Here is a 21,026-nt window from a genome sequence, read left to right as displayed (position 1 = left end):
TGAACTCCCAGGAGGAGGACCTAGCTGCGCGCGAGGAGAAGCTTGCCGCCACGCTTCGCGGCAAGGATGAAGAGGTGGAGAAGCTTGTCTTACAGCGGACCAGTGAGCTGGAGCAGAGGCACAAGGAGGCACTCGATGCCCAGGCCCAGGTTCACGCCGACAAGGTGAAGGAGCTGGAGGCGGAGCGGGACGAGCTGAAGGAGCAGGCCTGAAGCTGTCCCAGGAGAAGGACACGCTCAACAGCGCCCTGACGGAGGCGCAGGGCGCGGCCGTCAGCAGGGCCGGGGAGCTCTCCGAGGCCAACAACTCCATCAAATACCTGAAGCTGAAGCTGGAGGGTCTCGAGAAGATGCTGTCAGAGGCCAAAACCTGAGAGGGGACCCTGGCCAAGGAGCTGGAGGCCGAGAAGCAGTTGCGGAAGAATGAGGGACTCAACTTCACAGATCACGTGGAGGGCGAGAACCGCTGGCTCGACCGCCTCGCCACCGTTGCCAACCAGGCCGCCGTGCAGCTGGCCACCATGGGGATGCTGGACGTGAGGTACGTCTCGGAGCAGAGCGTGAGCGCCAACTACAGCCTGACCCTGTTCTTTGAGAAGGTTGTCGGCGATTTGGAGCGGCTTCACGCCAACCGGGCGGCCTTGTTGGCCGACGAGGCCCGGAGGCTTTGCCAGGGCGCCATGACCAAGGTTCTCACCAAGGTGGCCTACTGGTACCCCGGCCTCGACTTCGACGCCGCGCTAGAGAGCTTGCCGGAGGGTACTGCCCTCGCGCCGCTCAGGGAGCGCATCAAGCCCATCATCAGCCGCATTGGCGGAATTCAGACGGTAGAGGGCCAGCGCCGGGACTAGGCACCCCGTTTCTTATCGCCGTTGCAGGTTCACAACCAAGACAATCGCTATCTCTAGTTAGAACCACGGCAACAATTTGATGTGATATAACTCTGCAGCACTTTTAGTATCATGAATGTTATTTTCCTGTTTGATTTTTCCTTGTATGTCCACCCTACGTAACTGGGTAGGCTTGCCGGCGCGTAAACCCAAGGCGGCGACTTGGGGATGGATCCCCATTGGCCTGCCGGGTGTGCTTGTTGCCGGGCGAACCACCTTACCGCCCTTAGCGCGGCCGCCCGAACTGTCGAGCTTGACTCGAGTCAGAGTCGGGAGCGTTGCCAAGTGCGGAAGGCTACCCCGCCACTCTCGACGCGGTCGCTTTGAGCTGTTGAGCGGACTCGAAACAGAACAAGGGCGTTGCCAATTGCGGGACGGCCCCTTTGCGTGCAGGTTTCTCATACATAGGCGAGATCTCCGAGGACGATAACCTTATATATAGAAGGAAATAACTCAAAGCTCTGAATGACTTAGCTTCTCTGTTGCCACACTGGCGCCCTTCACGTTCGCAAGCGGCGCCCCTTTCTCCTGGCAGTCTCCTTCTTGGGAGCTATGGCGACGAAGAACCGCTAGGCTAGCTACTAGACCAGATTCTCACAATTGCGCCCCCAACCTGGCGCGCCAAAGATGTCGGGGAAAACGACACCTATGGGATCACAAGAATCCCTACTACGGTTGCCGGGGCGCAGGGTTGCGAGAAGAGCAGGATTAGTAACCAGCACAAGGATCGTTTACCCAGGTTCGGGCCGCGAGGATGCGTAAAACCCTAGTCCTGCCTTGGTGGGTGTATTTCAGAGAGTTCTTGAGCTCTCGAACTAGCTGTGGTGAGTGCGTGGTTCCAAAGAGCCGAATCCTTCTCCAGTATGCCATGGGCCTCCTTTTATAGTCGAAAGGGGTTGCCACAGTGGCACACAGGAGGTGGAAAGGCGCATAGTGCTATGAGCTTATCGCTCGTATTACAGGACAAGACGCATTTAATGCGTAGCTTAGGTGTCCCATTGCTTTATTGGGGACGGGGGCGAGGCCCGTCCCGTCCGTCGCCGCTCCTCCTTGCTTCGACACGCGCCCTGGCCAACAATGCATGCGGCACCATGTAGGCACGCAGGCAGCTGAGGTGGCGCGGTGGTGGAGCCTCCACGAAGATCTGCATGCCGCCACGCAGGCGCTTGATGAGTTGGCCTGGGAGCTGCATGTTGCCACGCAGGTGCCTGCCCAGCTGGTTGGGCTGGCAGCTGCATGTGAACAGTGGTGGCAACTTGGTTGGCGCGGGCCTGGCAGTGGCCCTGCTGTCGTCTTTGGCGAGGGCCTTGCCGGGTGGCCCGGCAAGGGTCTTGTCGTGGCGCGCTGTCGTCCCCGGCAAGGATCTTGCCGGGGGTCTCGTGGCTTTCTTCGGCAAGGATCTTGTCGTGGATCGTCGTCTTCTAATCCTCATCTGATCTTGGGTGTTCCTTGTCTTCACAAAGATCTGCATGCCACCATGGAGGTGCCTCCCGAGCCCTGGCCCAACGTGATTTTGGAGACCGTGGGCTCAAGGGTGGCTCGCTCTGTTGGTGTGGGGCGAGCTGCCCCGGCAAGGGTCTTGCCGGGGGAACCTGCTTCATCCCTCTGCTCTTTGTGGTCTTGGCCTTGGCGTTGCTCTGGTTATCTTGGGCTTCGGTCATACCTTGGCTCACCTCCCCTGTTCTGCTTGGTGTGACCGTGGGCGCGGCTCCGACTGCCCGTGCACAGGTAAAGGGGTACAAAAGTGCGCCCCTCCTTTTGTACACCGACAACGATGGTGATGATTTCCCCTCCCGGAGGGATGTTTCCCCGGCAGAACAGCTCCGCCGGAGCCCTACATTGGTTCCGCCAAGGTTTGGCCTCGTGGCGACGGTGTTTCTTCCCGAAAGCTTGCTTATGATTTTTTCTAGGGTAAAAGAATTCATATAGCAGAAGATGGGCGCCGGAGGCCTGCCAGGGGGCCCACGAGGTAGGGGCGCGCCCAGGGGGGTAGGGCGCGCCCCCACCCTCGTGGCCAGGGTGTGGGCCCCCTTTGGTTGATTCTTTCTCCGGTATTTTTTATATATTCCAAAACGTGGCTCCGTGATGTTTCAGGACTTTTGGAGTTGTGCAGAATAGGTCTCTAATATTTGCTCCTTTTCTAGCCCAGAATTCCAGCTGCCGGCATTCTCCCTCTTCATGTAAACCTTGTAAAATAAGAGAGAAAAGGCATAAGTATTGTGGCATAATGTGTAATAACAGCCCATAATGCAATCAATATCGATATAAAGGCATGATGCAAAATGGACATATCAAGGTGGTTACAAGAGAACCAACTTGATCATGAGCTCAACATAGCGGTCAAGGGACAACCTGGAAATACTTCTGAGAAGATATTTGGAAAATCACGAAGCACCAATATGTTACTAACCTCGAGATCAAACTTGCTCTTCAGGGCAAGACGATACAATCCAAGAGTGAGGGATTGACATAGTCCTAACTCATTGATCGAAGAGTGCACCAGGGAAAATGGACTAGGTAGCACGTTCAATCTTAGAATGTTAATTCAATAACCAACACACTAAGAATGAGATTATTGTCCGTTAACTACCAAGCAACGGGGCTGCTAGGAGTATTGAGTTCACACATCATAGTTCATTGTCAGCATTCTGGTTACAACAACTTAGGGACCAAGAAATGAATAATGATGGCGAGAAGTATCACTGCGTCACGAATGCATAAGAGGTGGTGCAATTCTCATGACAATCCTGACATAAAGAGGGTAATACTTCAAGGTAGAATGGATCAAAAGATGGATTGGCATTTGATCTGCAGGATACAACTGCTTTGACCCAATCCTAGAAATGGATAAGGTACCGGAATTTGTTTCTCCTAGTCATTCCAAAATAGAATGGCCTCACGGATCACAAGAATATTAGGCTTTGATGAACGAATGTAATGATATCCCCTTGACTATCAATTGATAGATGAGGGTCGGAATACAACGGAAGAGGGACAACTCAAAGGAACATATCACTTTCCGAGTTGGGGAAGCAAGGGTTAGCATGTCGAACAACTTCAACATATTTCTTTCGAATAACCCATGCCGAAGAGGAAGGACTGGCAGATCCACAATGTAAAACGGAGAACTCATCAAGAGCACTCTGGTTGTGATCTTTTGGTTCAAAAGAACTTCTGGCATATTGGTTCATGGTATTTGGAAGAATGACATACCACGGACCGCAAAGACTATCACAAAAGGTTACTAATACCCTAAAGGAGCGAGGAAACACTATCAACAGGAGGTAAGTAGAATAAATCTTGGGTTCTAGAACCCAGAAATAGAATTCCTGCCAACTAAATAATATCACGAGATGCTCTCGAGAAGGGTGGCTAGAATCATCACACTGGAAACACAAAACATAGCTAGATTGCTAGGTGGTTCTCTAAGATACCCTAGTGTCGTAATAATAGCTTTAACATATATGTTCAGGCAATGGAGTACCTCACCACACCGATTATTGTGCTTAATCTGGCCCAAAAGGACATCAGGAACATGGAGGAAAGATTTGCAAATGCATCAGATTGTTTAGAAACCTGGGACAATTCGGACAACATAACGGTTGTAATTGCTCAAAAAGGATTTTGAGACATCCTGCGAAATGGTGGCATAACCACTCAACATCATAATATCAAGGTTCCGAGACCAACTGTTAACACATGGAGTTACTAGTAACTAAAGTGAGACTTGAATCCATCATTCCTATAAGTCTACGGATTAGTAAAACACGTGATCCTGATAGAAAAAGAGAAGCCCAATTCTTAATCCCCGTATGAAAAGAAGAGGGTGACTCAGATCAGAAGGACACAAGGATTATATATAGCTCACGGACTCGATTACATAGAAGGATCATAAAGCAAAACTCAAGACTAGATCATACTAAAACTTTATTCTACTGGATCAAGATATTACCAAAAGGATCAAACTAAGAAAAACGGTAAAGATAGAAGTGTGATGGTGATACGATACCGGGGCACCTCCCCAAGCTTGGCAGTTGCCAAGGGGAGTGCCCATACCCATGTGATTATATCTCTTTCTTCGGAGGTGGTGAGGTGATATTCTTGGCGATGATGCCCCTCAGGATACGAGTCACCTCCTCGAGCTTATTGACTTGCTGCTTGAGGTCCATTATTTCCTTACGGAGCTTACCCGTGACGGCTAAAGCTCCTTTCACCCAAGGATGTTGCATAGCTGCGGGAGAACAAGTAACACTCTTTTTCATATTTTCATAAGAAAGAAATCTTACATTGGAAGGGATGACCGAGTTTGGGATAGCTGAGCTCTGTAGTTCCCCCATCGTGAATCCGGCTCGGGAACGAGAAGTAACTTCTTGATCCTCCTCCATGGCATCTATCCTTTTCAAGTCGGCCTCCATCTCTTCCTCCATTGATGGCCCAAAGTGATAGGCATCGCTGTTTGCTCCTGGACCCGGTGTCGGATGAGACACCAGATTCTCCCCGACTGACTTTTGAGAAGACATCTTGCTCTAATCTGCGGCAGAAACAACTCAAAACAAAAACATAGGATATTTGCGTGGTACGGTGGTCAAAACCTTCGGGAGATTATATCATGAATTTTTACCGACCAAAAGAAGTATCGTGCAAGAAAACGGAGTCCGGAGGGCACACAAGGTGCCCACGAGGCAGGGGGGCGTGCCCAGGGGTGTAGGGCGCGCCCTCCACCCTTGTGGGTGCCTCGTGTCCCTTTCGGACTACTTCTTATTTTCCTTCTTAAATATTCCAAAACAGAGAAAAATTGCTATTAGAATTGTTTTGGAGTCGGTTTACTTACCGTACCACGTACATATTCCTTTTCGGAGTCTGAAACATTCTGGAAAGTGTCCCTTATGAATTCCTCCGGGGTTACGGTTTCAATAACATTGGTTTCAACATTTATAGGATTACTTGAGATATAATGTTTGATTCTTTGACCGTTCACCACCTTTGGATTTGTGCCTTCGAAGTTATTGATTTTTATGGCATCGGAACGATACACCTCCTCGATATCGTAAGGACCTTCCCATTTAGAGAGAAGTTTTCCTGCAAAAAATCTTAAACGAGAGTTGAATAGCAACACATAATCACCTACATTAAACTCACGCTTTTGTATCCTTTTGTCATGCCATCTTTTAACTTTTTCTTTAAACAATTTGGCATTCTCATAGGCTTGGGTTCTCCATTCATCAAGTGAGCTAATGTCAAATAGCCTCTTCTCACCGGCAAGTTTGAAATCATAATTGAGCTCTTTAATGGCCCAATATGCCTTATGTTCTAGTTCGAGAGGTAAGTGACATGCTTTCCCATAAACCATTTTATACGGAGACATACCCATAGGATTTTTATATGCAGTTCTATAGGCCCATGAAGCATCACCAAGTTTCTTGGACCAATTCTTTCTAGATCTATTAACAGTCATTTGCAAAATTAATTTGAGCTCTCTATTGCTAAGTTCTACTTGACCACTAGATTGTGGATGGTACGGAGATGCAATTCTATGATTAACATCATACTTAGCAAGCAATTTACGACAGGCACCATGAATAAAATGTGAACCACCATCAGTCATTAAGTATCTAGGGACTCCAAACCTCGGAAAAATAACGTCTTTAAGCATCTTAATAGAGGTGTTATGATCAGCACTACTAGTTGGAATAGCTTCTACCCACTTAGTAACGTAATCAACAGCAACTAAAATATGTGTATACCCATTAGAGGAAGGAAACGGTCCCATATAATCAAAGCCCCAAACATCGAATGGTTCAATAACAAGTGAATAATTCATAGGCATTTGTTGAGGTCTGCTAATATTACCAATTCTTTGACATTCATCACAAGACAAGACAAACTTACGGGCATCTTTGAAGAGAGTAGGCCAATAAAAACCGGATTGCAATACCTTATGTGCGGTTCTATCTCCAGCGTGGTGTCCTCCATAAGCTTCGGAGTGACACTTGCGTAGGATCTGTTCCTGTTCATGCTCAGGTACACAACGTCTAATAACACCATCTACTCCTTTATAAAGGTGTGGGTCATCCCAGAAGTAATGTCTTAAATCATAGAAAATCTTTTTCTTTTGTTGGTATGTGAAACTAGGTGGTATAAATTTAGCAACAATGTAATTAGCATAATCATCATAGCATGGAGCAGTACGAGAAGCATTTATGACAGCTAATTATTCAGCAGGGAAGCTATAATCAATAGGTAGTGGGTCATCAAGAACATTCTCTAACCTAGAGAAGTTGTCTGCAACAGGGTTCTCAGCTCCCTTTCTATCAATAATATGCAAATCAAATTCTTGTAGTAGGGGAACCCATCTAATGAGTCTAGGTTTAGCATCTTTCTTTTCCATAAGATATTTAATAGCAGCATGATCGGTGTGAACAGTTACTTTAGAATCAACAATATAAGGTATGAACTTATGACAGGCAAATACAACTGCTAAAAATTCTTTTTCAGTAGTAGCATAATTTCTCTGGGCAGTGTCTAGAGTTTTACTAGCATATTGGATAACATTTAATTCCTTATCAACTCTTTGTCCTAGAACAGCACCTATAGCATAATCACTAGCATCACACATAATTTCAAAGGGTAAATTCCAATCAGGTGGCTGAACAATAGGTGCAGAAATCAAGGCTTTCTTACGTATTTCAAATGCTTCTACACAATCATCATCGAAGATAAAAGCAACATCTTTTTGTAAGAGATTAGTCAGAGGCCTAGAAATTTTTGAGAAGTCCTTAATGAACCTCCTATAAAAACCGGCATGACCAAGGAAACTTCTTATACCTTTGATGTCCTTAGGACACGGCATCTTTTCAATAGCATCAACTTTAGCTTTATTAACTTCAATACCTCTTTCAGAAATTTTATGCCCCAAGACAATACCTTCATTAACCATAAAGTGGCACTTTTCCCAATTCAAGACAAGATTAGTTTCTTCACATCTCTGCAAAACTCGATCAAGGTTGCTTAAGCAATCATCAAAAGAAGTTCTGTAAACGGAGAAATCATCCATGAAAACCTCAACAATCTTTTCACAAAAGTCAGAGAATATAGCAGTCGTACATCTTTGAAAGGTAGCAGGTGCATTACATAAACCAAAAGGCATACGTCTATAAGCAAAGGTACCGAAAGGGCAAGTAAAAGTGGTCTTTTGTTGATCCTCTTTTGACACAGGTATTTGAGAGAAACCGGAATAACCATCTAGAAAGCAAAAATGTGTATGTTTGGATAATCTTTCTAGCATTTGATCAATAAAAGGTAAAGGGTAATGATCCTTTTTAGTAACTTTATTAAATTTGCGTAAATCAATTACCATTCTATAACCTGTAATAATTCTTTGTGGGATCAATTCATCTTTATCATTAGGAACTACGGTAATACCTCCCTTCTTAGGGACAAAATGGACAGGACTTACCCACTGACTATCAACAACGGGATAGATTATACCTGCCTCCAGAAGCTTTAGTATTTCTTTTCTTACCACTTCTTTCATCTTAGGATTTAACCGTCCTTGGTGATCAACAACCGGTTTAGCTTCTTTCTCCAATTTTATTTTGTGTTGGCATAGAGTGGGACTAATGCCATTGAGATCATCAAGAGTATATCCAATAGCAGCACGGTGCTTCTTCAGAGTTTTCAATAATTTCTCATCTTCCTTCTCTAAAAGGTTAGCACTAATAATAACAGGATATATCTTCTTTTCATCAAGATAAGCATATTTAAGAGTATTAGGCAATGGTTTAAGCTCAAACACGGGATCACCCTTGGGTGGAGGAGGATCCCCTAGGATTTCAACAGGCAAGTTGTGTTTCAAAATAGGTCCCTGTTTAAAGAATACTTCATCTATTTCCCTTCTTTCATTCATAAACATATCATTTTCATGGTCGAGCAAATATTGTTCTAAAGGATCATTAGGAGGCACGGCAATAGAGGCAAAACCAATAATTTCTCTTTACTAGGTAATTCTTTATCATGGGGTTCTCTACAAAATTTAGTAAAATTAAACTCATGAGACATATCCCCCAAACCAATAGTAACAACATCCTTTTTGCAGTCTATCCTAGCATTAACAGTATTCAAGAAGGGTCTACCAAATATGATGGGACAAAAGCTATCTTGTGGGGAATCAAGAACAAGAAAATCAGCAGGATATTTAACTTTCCCACACAAGACTTCAACATCTCTAACAATCCCAACTGGTGAAATAGTGTCTCTATTGGCAAGCTTAATTGTAACATCAATTTCCTCTATCTCAGCAGGTACAATATCATGCATAATTTCTTTGTATAAGGAATGAGGTATTGCACTTGCACTAGCTCCCATATCACATAAGCCATGATAACAATGATCTCCTATTTTAACAGAAATAACAGGCATGCCTACAACAGGTCTATGTTTATTTTTAGTATCAGGTCTAGCAATTCTAGCAGCTTCATCACAGAAGTAAATAACATGCCCATCAATATTATCGGCCAAGAGATCTTTAACCATATAAATACTAGGTTCAACATTAATTTGCTTAGGGGTGTAGGTGTTCTAGTATTACTTTTACGAACCACAGTTGAAGCTTTAGTATGATCCTTTATTCTAACAGGGTAAGGTGGTTTCTCAATGTAAGCAGTAGGAACAATAGGATCAACATTATAAGTGATAGTCTTTTCTTCAACTTTAATAGGTGCAACTACTTTTACTTCAATGGGAGGATTATATTTAAACCACTTATCCTTAGGGAGATCAACATGAGTAGCAAAGGAGTCATAGAAAGAAGCTACTATCTCAGAGTCAACTCCATATTTAGTGCTAAATTCATGAAAAACATCGGTATCCATAAAAGATTTAACACAATCAAACTTAGGTGTTATACCTGACTCCTTACCTCGTCGAGATCCCAATCTACAGAGTTGCGTTTAATTCTTTCCAATAAATCCCATTTGAATTCAATAGTCTTCATCATAAAAGAGCCAGTACAAGAAGTATCGAGCATGGAGCGATTATTGAGAGAAAGCCGAGCATAAAAAATTTGAATAATAATTTCTCTTGAGAGCTCATGATTGGGGCATGAATATAACATTGACTTAAGCCTCCCCCAACCTTGAGTGATGCTTTCTCCTTCGCGAGGCCAAAAATTATATATATAATTGCGATCACGATGAACAAGATGCATAGGATAAAACTTCTGATGAAATTCCAATTTCAATCGGTTGTAGTTCCATGATCACATATCATCACATAGCCTAAACCATGTCAATGCCTTTCCCTTCAAAGATAAAGGGAATACCTTCTTCTTTATAACATCCTCGGGCATACCTGCAAGCTTAAATAATCCACAAACTTCATCCACATAGATTAGGTGCAAATCGGGATGTAATGTTCCATCTCCTGTAAAAGGATTAGCTAGCATTTTCTCTATCATAGCCGAAGGAATTTCAAAGTAAACATTTTCAGTAGGTTCAGTAGGTTGAGGATCAACTCTTTGCTCTACTGGTCGGGGTGAAGATACCCCGAACAAGCCCCTCAAAGGATTATGTTCCATAGTAGCAAGTGATAGTAAATTTCAGCACACTATATAATTTTTTCCTTACCAAATTCCACTTACCAAAGGCGCTTCACTCCCCGGCAACGGCGCTAGAAAAGTGTCTTGATGACCCACAAGTATAGGGGATCTATCATAGTCCTTTCGATAAGTAAGAGTGTCGAACCCAACGAGGAGCAGAATGAAATGACAAGCGGTTTTCAGTAAGGTATTCTCTGCAAGCACTGAAATTATCGGTAACAGATAGTTTTGTGATAAGGTAATTTGTAACGTGTAACAAGTAACGAAAGTAAATAAGGTGCAGCAAGATGGCCCAATCCTTTTTTTAGAAAAGGAAAAGCCTGGACAAACTCTTATATGAAGGAAAACGCTCCCGAGGACACATGGGAATTATCGTCAAGCTAGTTTTCATCACGCTCATATGATTCGCGTTCGTTACTTTGATAATTTGATATGTGGGTGGACTGGTGCATGGGTACTGCCCTTTCTTGGACAAGCATCCCACTTATGATTAACCCCTATTGCAAGCATCCACAACTACAAAAGAAGTATTAAGGTAAACCTAACCATAGCATGAAACATATGGATCCAAATCAGCCCCTTACGAAGCAACTCATAAACTAGGGTTTAAGCTTCTATCACTCTAGCAACCCATCATCTACTTATTACTTCCCAATGCCTTCCTCTAGGCCGAAACAATGGTGAAGTGTCATGTAGTCGACGTTCACATAACACCACTAGAGGAGAGACAACATACATCTCATCAAAATATCGAATGAATAACAAATTCATATGACTACTTATAGCAAGACTTCTTCCATGTCCTCAGGAACAAATGTAACTACTCAAAAATTATATTCATGTTCATAATCAAAGGGGTATTAATATGCATAAAGGATCTGAACATATGATCTTCCACCAAATAAACCAACTAGCATCAACTACAAGGAGTAATCAACACTACTAGCAACCCACACGTACCAATCTGAGGTTTTGGGACAAAGATTGGATACAAGAGATGAACTAGGGTTTTAGAGGAGATGGTGCTGGTGAAGATGTTGATGGAGATTGACCCCCTCCCGATGAGAGGATCGTTGGTGATGACGATGGTGATGATTTCCCCCTCCCGGAGGGATGTTTCCCCGGCAGAACAGCTTCGCCGGAGGCCTAGATTGGTTCCGCCAAGGTTCCACGTTGTGGTGGCGGTGTTTCTTCCCGAAAGTTTCTTATGACTTTTTCCAGGGTAAAAGACTTCATATAGCAGAAGATGGGCACCGGAGGCCTACCAAGGGCCCTACAAGGCAGGGGGCGCACCCCCCACCCTCGTGGCCAGGGTGTGGGCCCCCTCTGGTTGATTCTTTCTCTAGTATTTTTTATATATTCCAAAACGTGCCTCCGTGAAGTTTCAGGACTTTTGGAGTTGTGCAGAATAGGTCTCTAATATTTGCTCCTTTTCTAGCCCAGAATTCCAGCTGCCGGCATTCTCCCTCTTCATGTAAACCTTGTAAAATAAGAGAGAAAAGGCATAAGTATTGTGGCATAATGTGTAATAACAGCCCATAATGCAATAAATATCGATATAAAGGCATGATGCAAAATGGACGTATCAGGGTGGTTACAAGAGAACCAACTTGATCATGAGCTCAACATAGCGGTCAAGGGACAACCTGGAAATACTTCCGAGAAGATATTTGCAAAATCACGAAGCACTGATATGTTAGTAAGCTCGAAATCAATCTTGCTCTACAGGGCAAGACGATACAATCCAAGAGTGAGGGATTGACATAGTCCTAACTCATTGATCAAAGAGTGCACCAGGGAAAATGGACTAGGTAGCACATTCAATCTTAGAATGTTAATTCAATAACCAACACACTAAGAATGAGATTATTGTCCGTTAACTACCAAGCAACGGGGCTGCTAGGAGTATTGATTTCACACATCACAGTTCATTCGTCGGCATTCTGGTTACAACAACATAGGGACCGAGAAATGAACAATGATGGCGAGAAGTATCACTGCGTTAGGAATCCATAAGAGGTGGTGCAATTCTCATGAGAATCCTGATCTAAAGAGGGTAATACTTCAAGGTAGAATGGATCAAAACCTGGATTGGCAATTGATCTGCGGGATACAACTGCTTTGACCCAATCCTAGAAATGGATAAGGTACTGGAGTTTGTTTCTCCTAGTCATTCCAAAATAGAATGGCCTCACGGATCACAAGAATATTAGGCTTTGATGAACGAATGCAATGATATCCCCTTGACTATCAATTGATAGATGAGGGTCGGAATACAGCGGAAGAGGGACAACTCAAAGGAACATATCACTTTCTGAGTTGGGGAAGCATGGATTAGCATGTCGAACAACTTCAACATGTTTCTTTCGAATAACCCATGCAAAAGAGGAAGGACTGGCAGATCCACAATGTAAAACGGAGAACTCATCAAGAGCACTCTGGTTGTGATCTTTTGGTTCGAAAGAACTTCTGCCATATTGGTTCATGGTATTTGGAAGAATGACATACCACGGACCGCAAAGACTATCACAAAAGGTTACTAATACCCTAAAGGAGCGAGCAAACACTATCAACAAGAGGTAAGTAGAGTGAATCTTGGGTTCTAGAACCCAGAAATAGAATGCCTACCAACTAAATAATATCACGAGATGCACTCGAGAAGGGTGGCCAGAATCATCACACTGGAAACACAAAACATAGCTAGATTGCTAGGTGGTTCTCTAAGATACCCTAGTGTCATAATAATAGCTTTAACATATATGTTGAGGCAATGGAGTACCTCACCACACCGATTATTGTGCTTAATCTGGCCCAAAAGGACATCAGGAACATGGAGGAAAGATTTGCAAATGCATCAAATTGTTTAGAAACCTAGGACAATTCGGACAGCATAATGGTTGTAATTGCTTAAAAAAGAATTTTGAGACATCCTGCGAAATGGTGGCATAACCACTCAACATCATAATATCAAGGTTCCAAGACCAACTGTTAACACACGGAGGTACTAGAAACTGAAGTGAGACTTGAATCCATCATTCCTATAAGTCTACGGATTAGTAAAACACGTGATCCTGATAGAAAAAGAGAAGCCCAATTCTTAATCCCCATATGACTTATAGGAATGATGGATTCAAGTCTCACTTCAGTCTCCTACAAACACCAAAAACTAGTTGCAACTCCTGGACAGAGATCGAGGCGATTAATAAGCCGAGAGGGGTCGAGTTACCAGAACCCAATGTGTGGAAGTAACTATCTTGGTTCACAAACACAGAACTCAGTTCCTGAGGACGATTTCAATGAGACAAACCACCATGTACTCCTACATGGCCTCTCACCACAACCTTTACCAAATCGTATTCACACACTTAGCTCTCAACAGTAGGACTTGACGACCACTGATAGATCTCCAACGTATCTATAACTTTTGATTGTTCCATGCTATTATATTACCCATCTTGGATGTTTTATATGCATTTATATGCCCTTTTATATGATTTTGGGACTAACCTATTAACCTAGAGTCCAGTGCCAGTTTCTATTTTCTCCTTGTTTTTGAGTTTCGCAGAAAAGGAATATAAAATGGAGTCCAATTGAGCTGAAAATTTACGATGATTTTTTATGGAGCAGAAGAAGCCCCCGAAGCAAAAGAGTTGTTCAGAAGAGCCACGAGGCCCCACAAGGGTGGAGGGCGCGCCCTACCCCCCTGGGAGCGCCCTCCGACCTTGTGGTTGACTCGTAGACCCCTGTGACATGAAACCGACGCCAAAAATTCCTATAAATACAGAAACCCCCAAAAAGAAACCTAGATCGGGAGTTTCGCCGCCGCAAGCCTTTGTAGCCACCAAAAACCAATTGGGACCCTGTTCTGGCACCATCCGGAGGGGGAAATCATCACCAGTGGCCATCTTCATCATCCCGACGCTCTCCATGACAAGGAGGGAGTAGTTCACCCTCGGGGCTGAGGGTATGTACCAGTAGCTATGTATTTGATCTCTCTTTCTCTCTCTCTCTCGTATTCTTGATTTGGCAGGATCTTGATGTACCGCGAGCTTTGCTATTATAGTTGGATCTTATGATGTCTCTCCCCCTCCACTCTCTTGTAATGGATTGAGTTTTCCCTTTGAAATTATCCTATCGGATTGAGTCTTTAAGGATTTGAGAACACTTGATATATGTCTTGCATGTGCTTATCTGTGGTGATAATGGGATATTCACGTGATCCATTTGATGTATGTTTTGGTGATCAACTTGCGGGTTCTGTGACCTTGTGAACTTATGCATAGGGGTTGGCAGACGTTTTCGTCTTGACTCTCCGGTAGAAACTTTGGGGAACTCTTTGAAGTTCTTTGTGTTGGTTTGAATAGATGAATCTGAGATTGTGTGATGCATATCGTATAATCAAACCCGTGGATACTTGTGGTGACATTGGAGTATCTAGGTGACATTAGGGTTTTGGTTGATGTGTACCTTAAGGTGATACTTTAGTATGAACTCTAGGGTTGTTTGTGAAACTTATAGGAATAGCCCAATAGATCGATCAGAAAGAATAACTTTGAGGTGGTTTCGTACCCTACAATAATCTCTTTGTTTGTTCTCCGCTATTAGTGACTTTGGAGTGACTCTTTGTTGCACGTTGAGGGATTGTTATATGATCTAATTATGTTATCATTGTTGAGAGAACTTGCACTAGTGAAAGTATGAACACTAGGCCTTGTTTTGAAGCATTGCAATACCGTTTTTGCTCACTTTTACCACTTGTTACCTTGCTGTTTCTATATTTTCAGATTACAAAAACCTATATCTACCATCCATATTGCACTTGTATCACCATATCTTCACCGAACTAGTGCACCTATATAATTTACCATTGTATTGGGTGTGTTGGGGACACAAGAGACTCTTTGTTATTTGGTTGCAGGGTTGTTTGAGAGAGACCATCTTCATACTATGCCTCCCACTGATTGATAAACCTTAGGTCATCCACCTGAGGGAAATTTCGTGCTATCCTACAGAACTCTGCACTTGGAGGCCCAACAACGTCTACAAGGATAAAGTTGCATAGTAGACATCAAGCTCTTTTCTGGCGCCGTTGTCGGGGAGGTTACTGCTTGAAGGTATATCTAGATCTTGTAATCGAATCTTTTAGTTTCTTGTTTTATCACCAGTTTAGTTTATAAAAAGAAAACTACAAAAAAATGGAATTGAGGTTGCCTCTTATGCTTCATCTTTTTAATGTCTTTCGTGAAAATAAGGATTCTCATAATTGTGCTCAATTGCTAGAGGAAGAATGCAATAAAATATTTGGCATACAATGTTTGAATGATGAGCATGATTGTATGTTGTTAGTATGAATTCTTTGAATATCCATAGCACTAATGATGATTGCACTAGTCATGATAAAAATGTTCCTTATAAGCATGTCAATTTTTGTGGAGTGCATGGACTTTGTCGTTACATACCAAAAACGGAAGATAGATTTTGCGAGAGGCATAAGCATTTAGAAACTAAATGGTTGCAAGAGAGGCTAGATGTTTGTGCTGAACAGTTTAATATTTTTAGCCATTCTTGTGAACTTTGCAATGAACGTGGTCATTTAAATCTCCAATGCAAATTGTTTCATGATCGAATCGTGTCAAAAATTGTGATGACTTTATTTCCCTTGCGCATCATAATGAACTTAGTTTGCTTTTGGTATATGAAGAAATGAAACTTATAACTAAGGGTATTCCAGAATATAACCTTGAGAAATTTCTTGATTTTGATCTAGAGGAAATTTATATGTATTGTGCGGTAAATTGCATTGAGAATCCTTATATTGCCAATTACTTAAAGACAAGAAAACAAATAGAAGATGAAGAGAATACTAATGAAGGGGAAGAGGTTTCCCAAAATATATCCTCCTATTTTCTCTTATGATGAATCAGGTAATGAGGAGGAGCTTTGTATTGAACCAATCTCGTCAATAAGGAGCTCCAAAAGGGTGATAAAACCCACACATGATGTGAGGAAGAAAAAGAAAAGACAGAGAAGCAAAGGTAAAAAGGTATCCCTCCCAAATGATGTTGCTCCTATTATTGTTATGCCTATTACTATTATGATGATTATGATTGGGGAAGTAATGATACTTGCTATAATCTTGAAAATCTTTTTGGCACCAACTTAGAAAGTTGTGATAATAATTGCTATACTATTGGTGCTATCCATATTATTAATGATTAGAATGATTATGCTTGTGATACGCAAAGGCCCAAGTTTGGGGAAGCTATGTTCGATGAAAATGACATGTTTGAGAATTTATTTGCCGCAATTAATGTTTGTCCTCAGCTTGGGGATTGTCGGGGGAAACCGGCACCTATGGAATCACTGGGATCCCTTCTACGGTTGGAGGGCACGAAGTTGTGCAAAGAGCGGGTCTGACAGGAAGCACACAGATCGTTTACCCAGGTTCGGGCCGCGGAGATGCGTAATACCCTAGTCCTGCTTTGGTGGATGTATTTGAGTGTTCTTTAGCTAGCTACAGGGTGCGATTGCCCAAAAGATCCGAATCCTTCTCTTGGTCGCCACAGTGGCACACAGGAGGTGGAAAGGTGTTCAATGGATGAGTCTATCCTCTGGCACCATCGGACAAACGCATTTAATGCGCTGCCGACGTGCCCCTCTCGCTTTATCGGGGACGGCAAGGAAGCACGTCCCAGCTGTCGTCGCCTCGCCTGGCTTCGACACGCGTCCGAGCTGACGAGGCGTTGCTGCGCCACATTGGCTGGCTGCTGGGTTGGCGCGGTGGTGGAGCCTTCAGGAAGACTTGCATGCCACCACGCAGGTGCTTGCTGGGTCGGTGTAGAGGCCGCTCATCGCCACGTAGGTTCCTGCCCAGCTGGTCGAGCTGGCAGCTGCATGGGGACGGCAGTGGAGCCTTGGCAAACGCGGGCCTGGTCGTGGCCCCGTAGGTATCTTCGGCAAGGGCTTTGTCGGGACCCCGGCAAGGGTGTTGCCGTGGCATCATGGTCTTCCCCGGCAAGCGTCTAGCCGGGGGCCTCGTGGATTCCCTCGGCTAGGATCCCGCCGAGGGTCGTCGTCTTCTGGTCCTCATCTGATCTTGTGTGTTTATGATCTTGACGAAGATCTGCATGCCACCACAGAGGCGCCTCCCGAGCCTTGGTTCCAATGTAGTTGGTTGGTGGTGTTGGAAACCACGGGCTCAAGGGTGGCCTGCTCTGCTGGTGTCGGGCAAGTTGCCCCGGCAAGGCTCTTGCCGGGGCCGCGGAGGCCGCCCCGGCAAGGGTCCTGCCGGGGGGAGTCCACCTCGCCCTCTTGCTCTTTGCATCTCTGGTCTTGGCGTTGCTCCTGGTTGCCTTATACTTTTGGCTTCCCTCCTCTGCCCTGCTTAGTGTGGCCGTGGGCATGGCTTCGACTGTCCGTGCACAAGTAAAGGGGTAAAAAAAAGGAGTGCCCCCTACTTTTGTACACCGACAGGAGCCCCGGGGCCTGGGCCACACATAAGCGCGACACGTTGTTGGGCCAGGCCCACAACGGTGCGCAGGCAGGCGGGCCAGGATTTTTATCGCAGAAACTTTTCGCTCGCTTGCGCTTCCCCACGACCCGCATTGAGCACGCGACGTGGAGGATCGTGGGTGATATGGGGGTCATGCATGGGATGGTCTCCGCACGCATGCATCACATCGCAGTTAATGGGAAAAGAGGCGGCCCGTGCTTTCCCGTAAAAAGGAATCACCGCGGGTGCGCTGCTCATTTACCCCCTGCGCCTTCTCCAATCTCGGAACTGTCGTTCCTCTCTCCTTCCTTCTCAAGCTCTCGCCCCTGCTCACCACCACCGCGTCTTCGCCGTCCTCCGTCTTCTGCTTCTCGCAGCCACCATGGCCCCCAAAACCAGCAACAAAGGCAATGGAGTGGCCAAGGACGCCGGGGCGACGGAACCGCCGGAGAGCGAGTTGGCGGCGCAGCGGACGCAGCTCGCCTACTTCCCCTCTACGGTTGACATGTTCGAACTCCGGGACTGCTTCAAGCCTCTATGGGGGTGCTAGACGGGGGGAGGAGACGACGGGCCATCCAGCCACGCGCGTCATCCCTGCCAATTGCGCCGAGGCCGCCACGAATCGGTACCCGTTCTTCGTCGATTACTTTTCTTGCGGCCTTTGCCCCCCTTTCTCCGATTTCTTCAATGATATCATGCACACATTTGGCTTCCACCTCCTGGATTTTACTCCAAACGCCATGGCGTGCATGGCTCTGTTCGCCCATCTCTGTGAGGGCTTCGCCGGAGTTCTTCCCAACACGGCGCTCTTCCGCCATTATTTTTACCCTTGCATCCAGAAGGGAGGCGCCATTTCTGGTTGCGTCGCCTGGATCCCAAGGTCTAAAGGGACGCACCCGGAGGGCGCCCAGAAGGAGAGGTGGGAAGAATGGCGGGGCCGGTGGTGCTGGATTGACGAGGACGACCCACAGGAGTTCTGCCGGGTCCGCCAGGCACCACCGGTTCGTAGGAACGACTGGGGCGACGTCGACGCCCAGGATGACAAGCTCAAGATCGCCACCACCAGGATCCACTGCTTCACCGTTGTCGGGCTTACCCTGGAGATGATTGGGGCGGATTTCCTCCGCCGCCAAATCACTCCTCTGCACAACAAGGGGAGGCCGGCCTGGCTCTTCCAGAATGCGGCTGACATCATGAGGCTTCGCCCTGGCCTCAATCACAACTTCACGGTGATGGGGCATGCTCACTTCTGCCAGCGGTTCTTTCAGCTCGACGTGAACCGCGACGGCAGGGCCAAGAGGTCCGGCAAGGCTGCGAAGGCCGGCAAGGTCGTCAAGGGGCCCTTGTTTGGGTTGTTGGCGGGGGTGGTCCCACTGAGCAACAACTCGTGCCAGACCAACATCATCTCCATGATGCCGTACTGCAACGCGCACGGTCCCGTCCCAAACTGGGCCGCGCCGCCGGAGGAGCAGGTGCAGGAGTTCTTTGACAACTTGGCGGAGGTGTATGTCCGCAACGAGCCGCTGCTCATCCAGGACACCACTCAGGGAGAGCTGGACTACATCGCCGCCAGGGTGGCGGAGGCGGAGCTCGCCAGGCAGGCCGGCAGCGCTGGCGGCATGGAGGACGAGGTCGCAGCAGCCGCAGAGGAGAAGGAGCTCGCCCAGTGGGCGGAATCCGCTGGAGAGGCCAGCAGCGCCGGCACCGGGGCCCCTCTAATTGAAGATGTGCCCGACGAGTCATTGGAGGAGGAGGAGGAGGAGGCCGTCGACCCTCCGGCCACGGGGAGAGGGCGAGTCTTGCGACGGGCCAGCTCCGGCAAGCTGGTCCGACCTGGCAGAGCCGCACAGTCGCAGCAGGCCCAGGAGGGGTCCGCATGCCAGACAAAGGCCGCGGCGGCGAGGAAGCTGGTGAAGGCTGCGGTGAAGAAGAAATCAACTGCCTCCTCTTCATCCAAGCGGGGCCAGACTCCACCTTCTTCCCCCCTCCGGCAAACGTTGACGCGGAGGTTGTCTTTGACTTTGGGACCCTCAGCCCAAGGAGGAAGAGGAAAGCAACAGAAGAGGAGATGGAGGATGAGTAAGTGTCTTGTTCCCTTTTGTCATCTCCGTCTCCTCAAACTGTGCTGCTTATCTTGGATTGTTTTCATCTTTGCAGGGATGTGGAGACGCTGGCCTAGAGGGTGAAGAGGGCCAGGTCCTCGGCGGGCGGCCAGCCCCCGGTAGGCACTGCGAGGGCGCCACTGGTGGTGGTGAGCAGCCCAGACAGCAGCCCCCAGCGTAAGTTCGCCGCTCGCCCCTCGTCGACGTGTGTTGGTGGGCACGATCCATTGGCGCTGACCTTGCCGAGATCGCAGGAGGAGGGCAGCAGCAGCAGGAGCCACTGAGGGCCACCCCCAACACGCCGCCCCCATCGACCACGCCGCCCCGAGGGGCGTCCCCGGCAAGGGCACCGAGACCATGCACACGGAGGAGGAGGAGGCAAACTCGGGCGCCGGCGATTCCACCTCGACGCCAAATGTTGGCGAGAAAGGGGCCACTTCTTCCCAGCCCGGCACGGGTTCCTCGTCCGCCTTCCGTCCCTGTCTTTTCTTTTCCTTGAATCTGTGTCTTGGCTTCGCCTCATCCCCTTCCCGATTTCCAGATCCTCCCTTGGTGGACCAGGAGGACATAGACACCGTCATCAAGGATGTCGCCAAGGATGCCACGGCGGAGGCCGAGAAGATCGCCACCGAGGAGGCTACCAAGGGTGCGGCTGAAGACGCTGCCAAGGGGCCCGCCGGGGAGCCCGGCAAGGCTGCTGCCGAGGAGGCTGGCAAGTGGTCTGCCGAGGAGGCCGGTAAGGCCGCTGTTGAGGAGGAGGTGGTTGACGACCAACCTTCCTCCTCCGCTGCCTCTGGCTCAGGCAGGTACCTGAAGGTGAGTGACGACCTGTTCGTCCACCTTCCCGGGACGTCGAGCACCAGGGCGCCCATCGAGGGAGAGGTGTTCGACGAGGAGGTGCTTGCCGCCGCCAGGCTCGAGGTTGTTGACGAGCCGAGCGCCGGTGAT

This window comes from Aegilops tauschii, chromosome 4, assembly GCF_002575655.3.
Source record: "Aegilops tauschii subsp. strangulata cultivar AL8/78 chromosome 4, Aet v6.0, whole genome shotgun sequence".
Classification (NCBI taxonomy): domain Eukaryota; kingdom Viridiplantae; phylum Streptophyta; class Magnoliopsida; order Poales; family Poaceae; genus Aegilops; species Aegilops tauschii.
Note: the sequence above shows the minus strand (reverse complement) of the source record.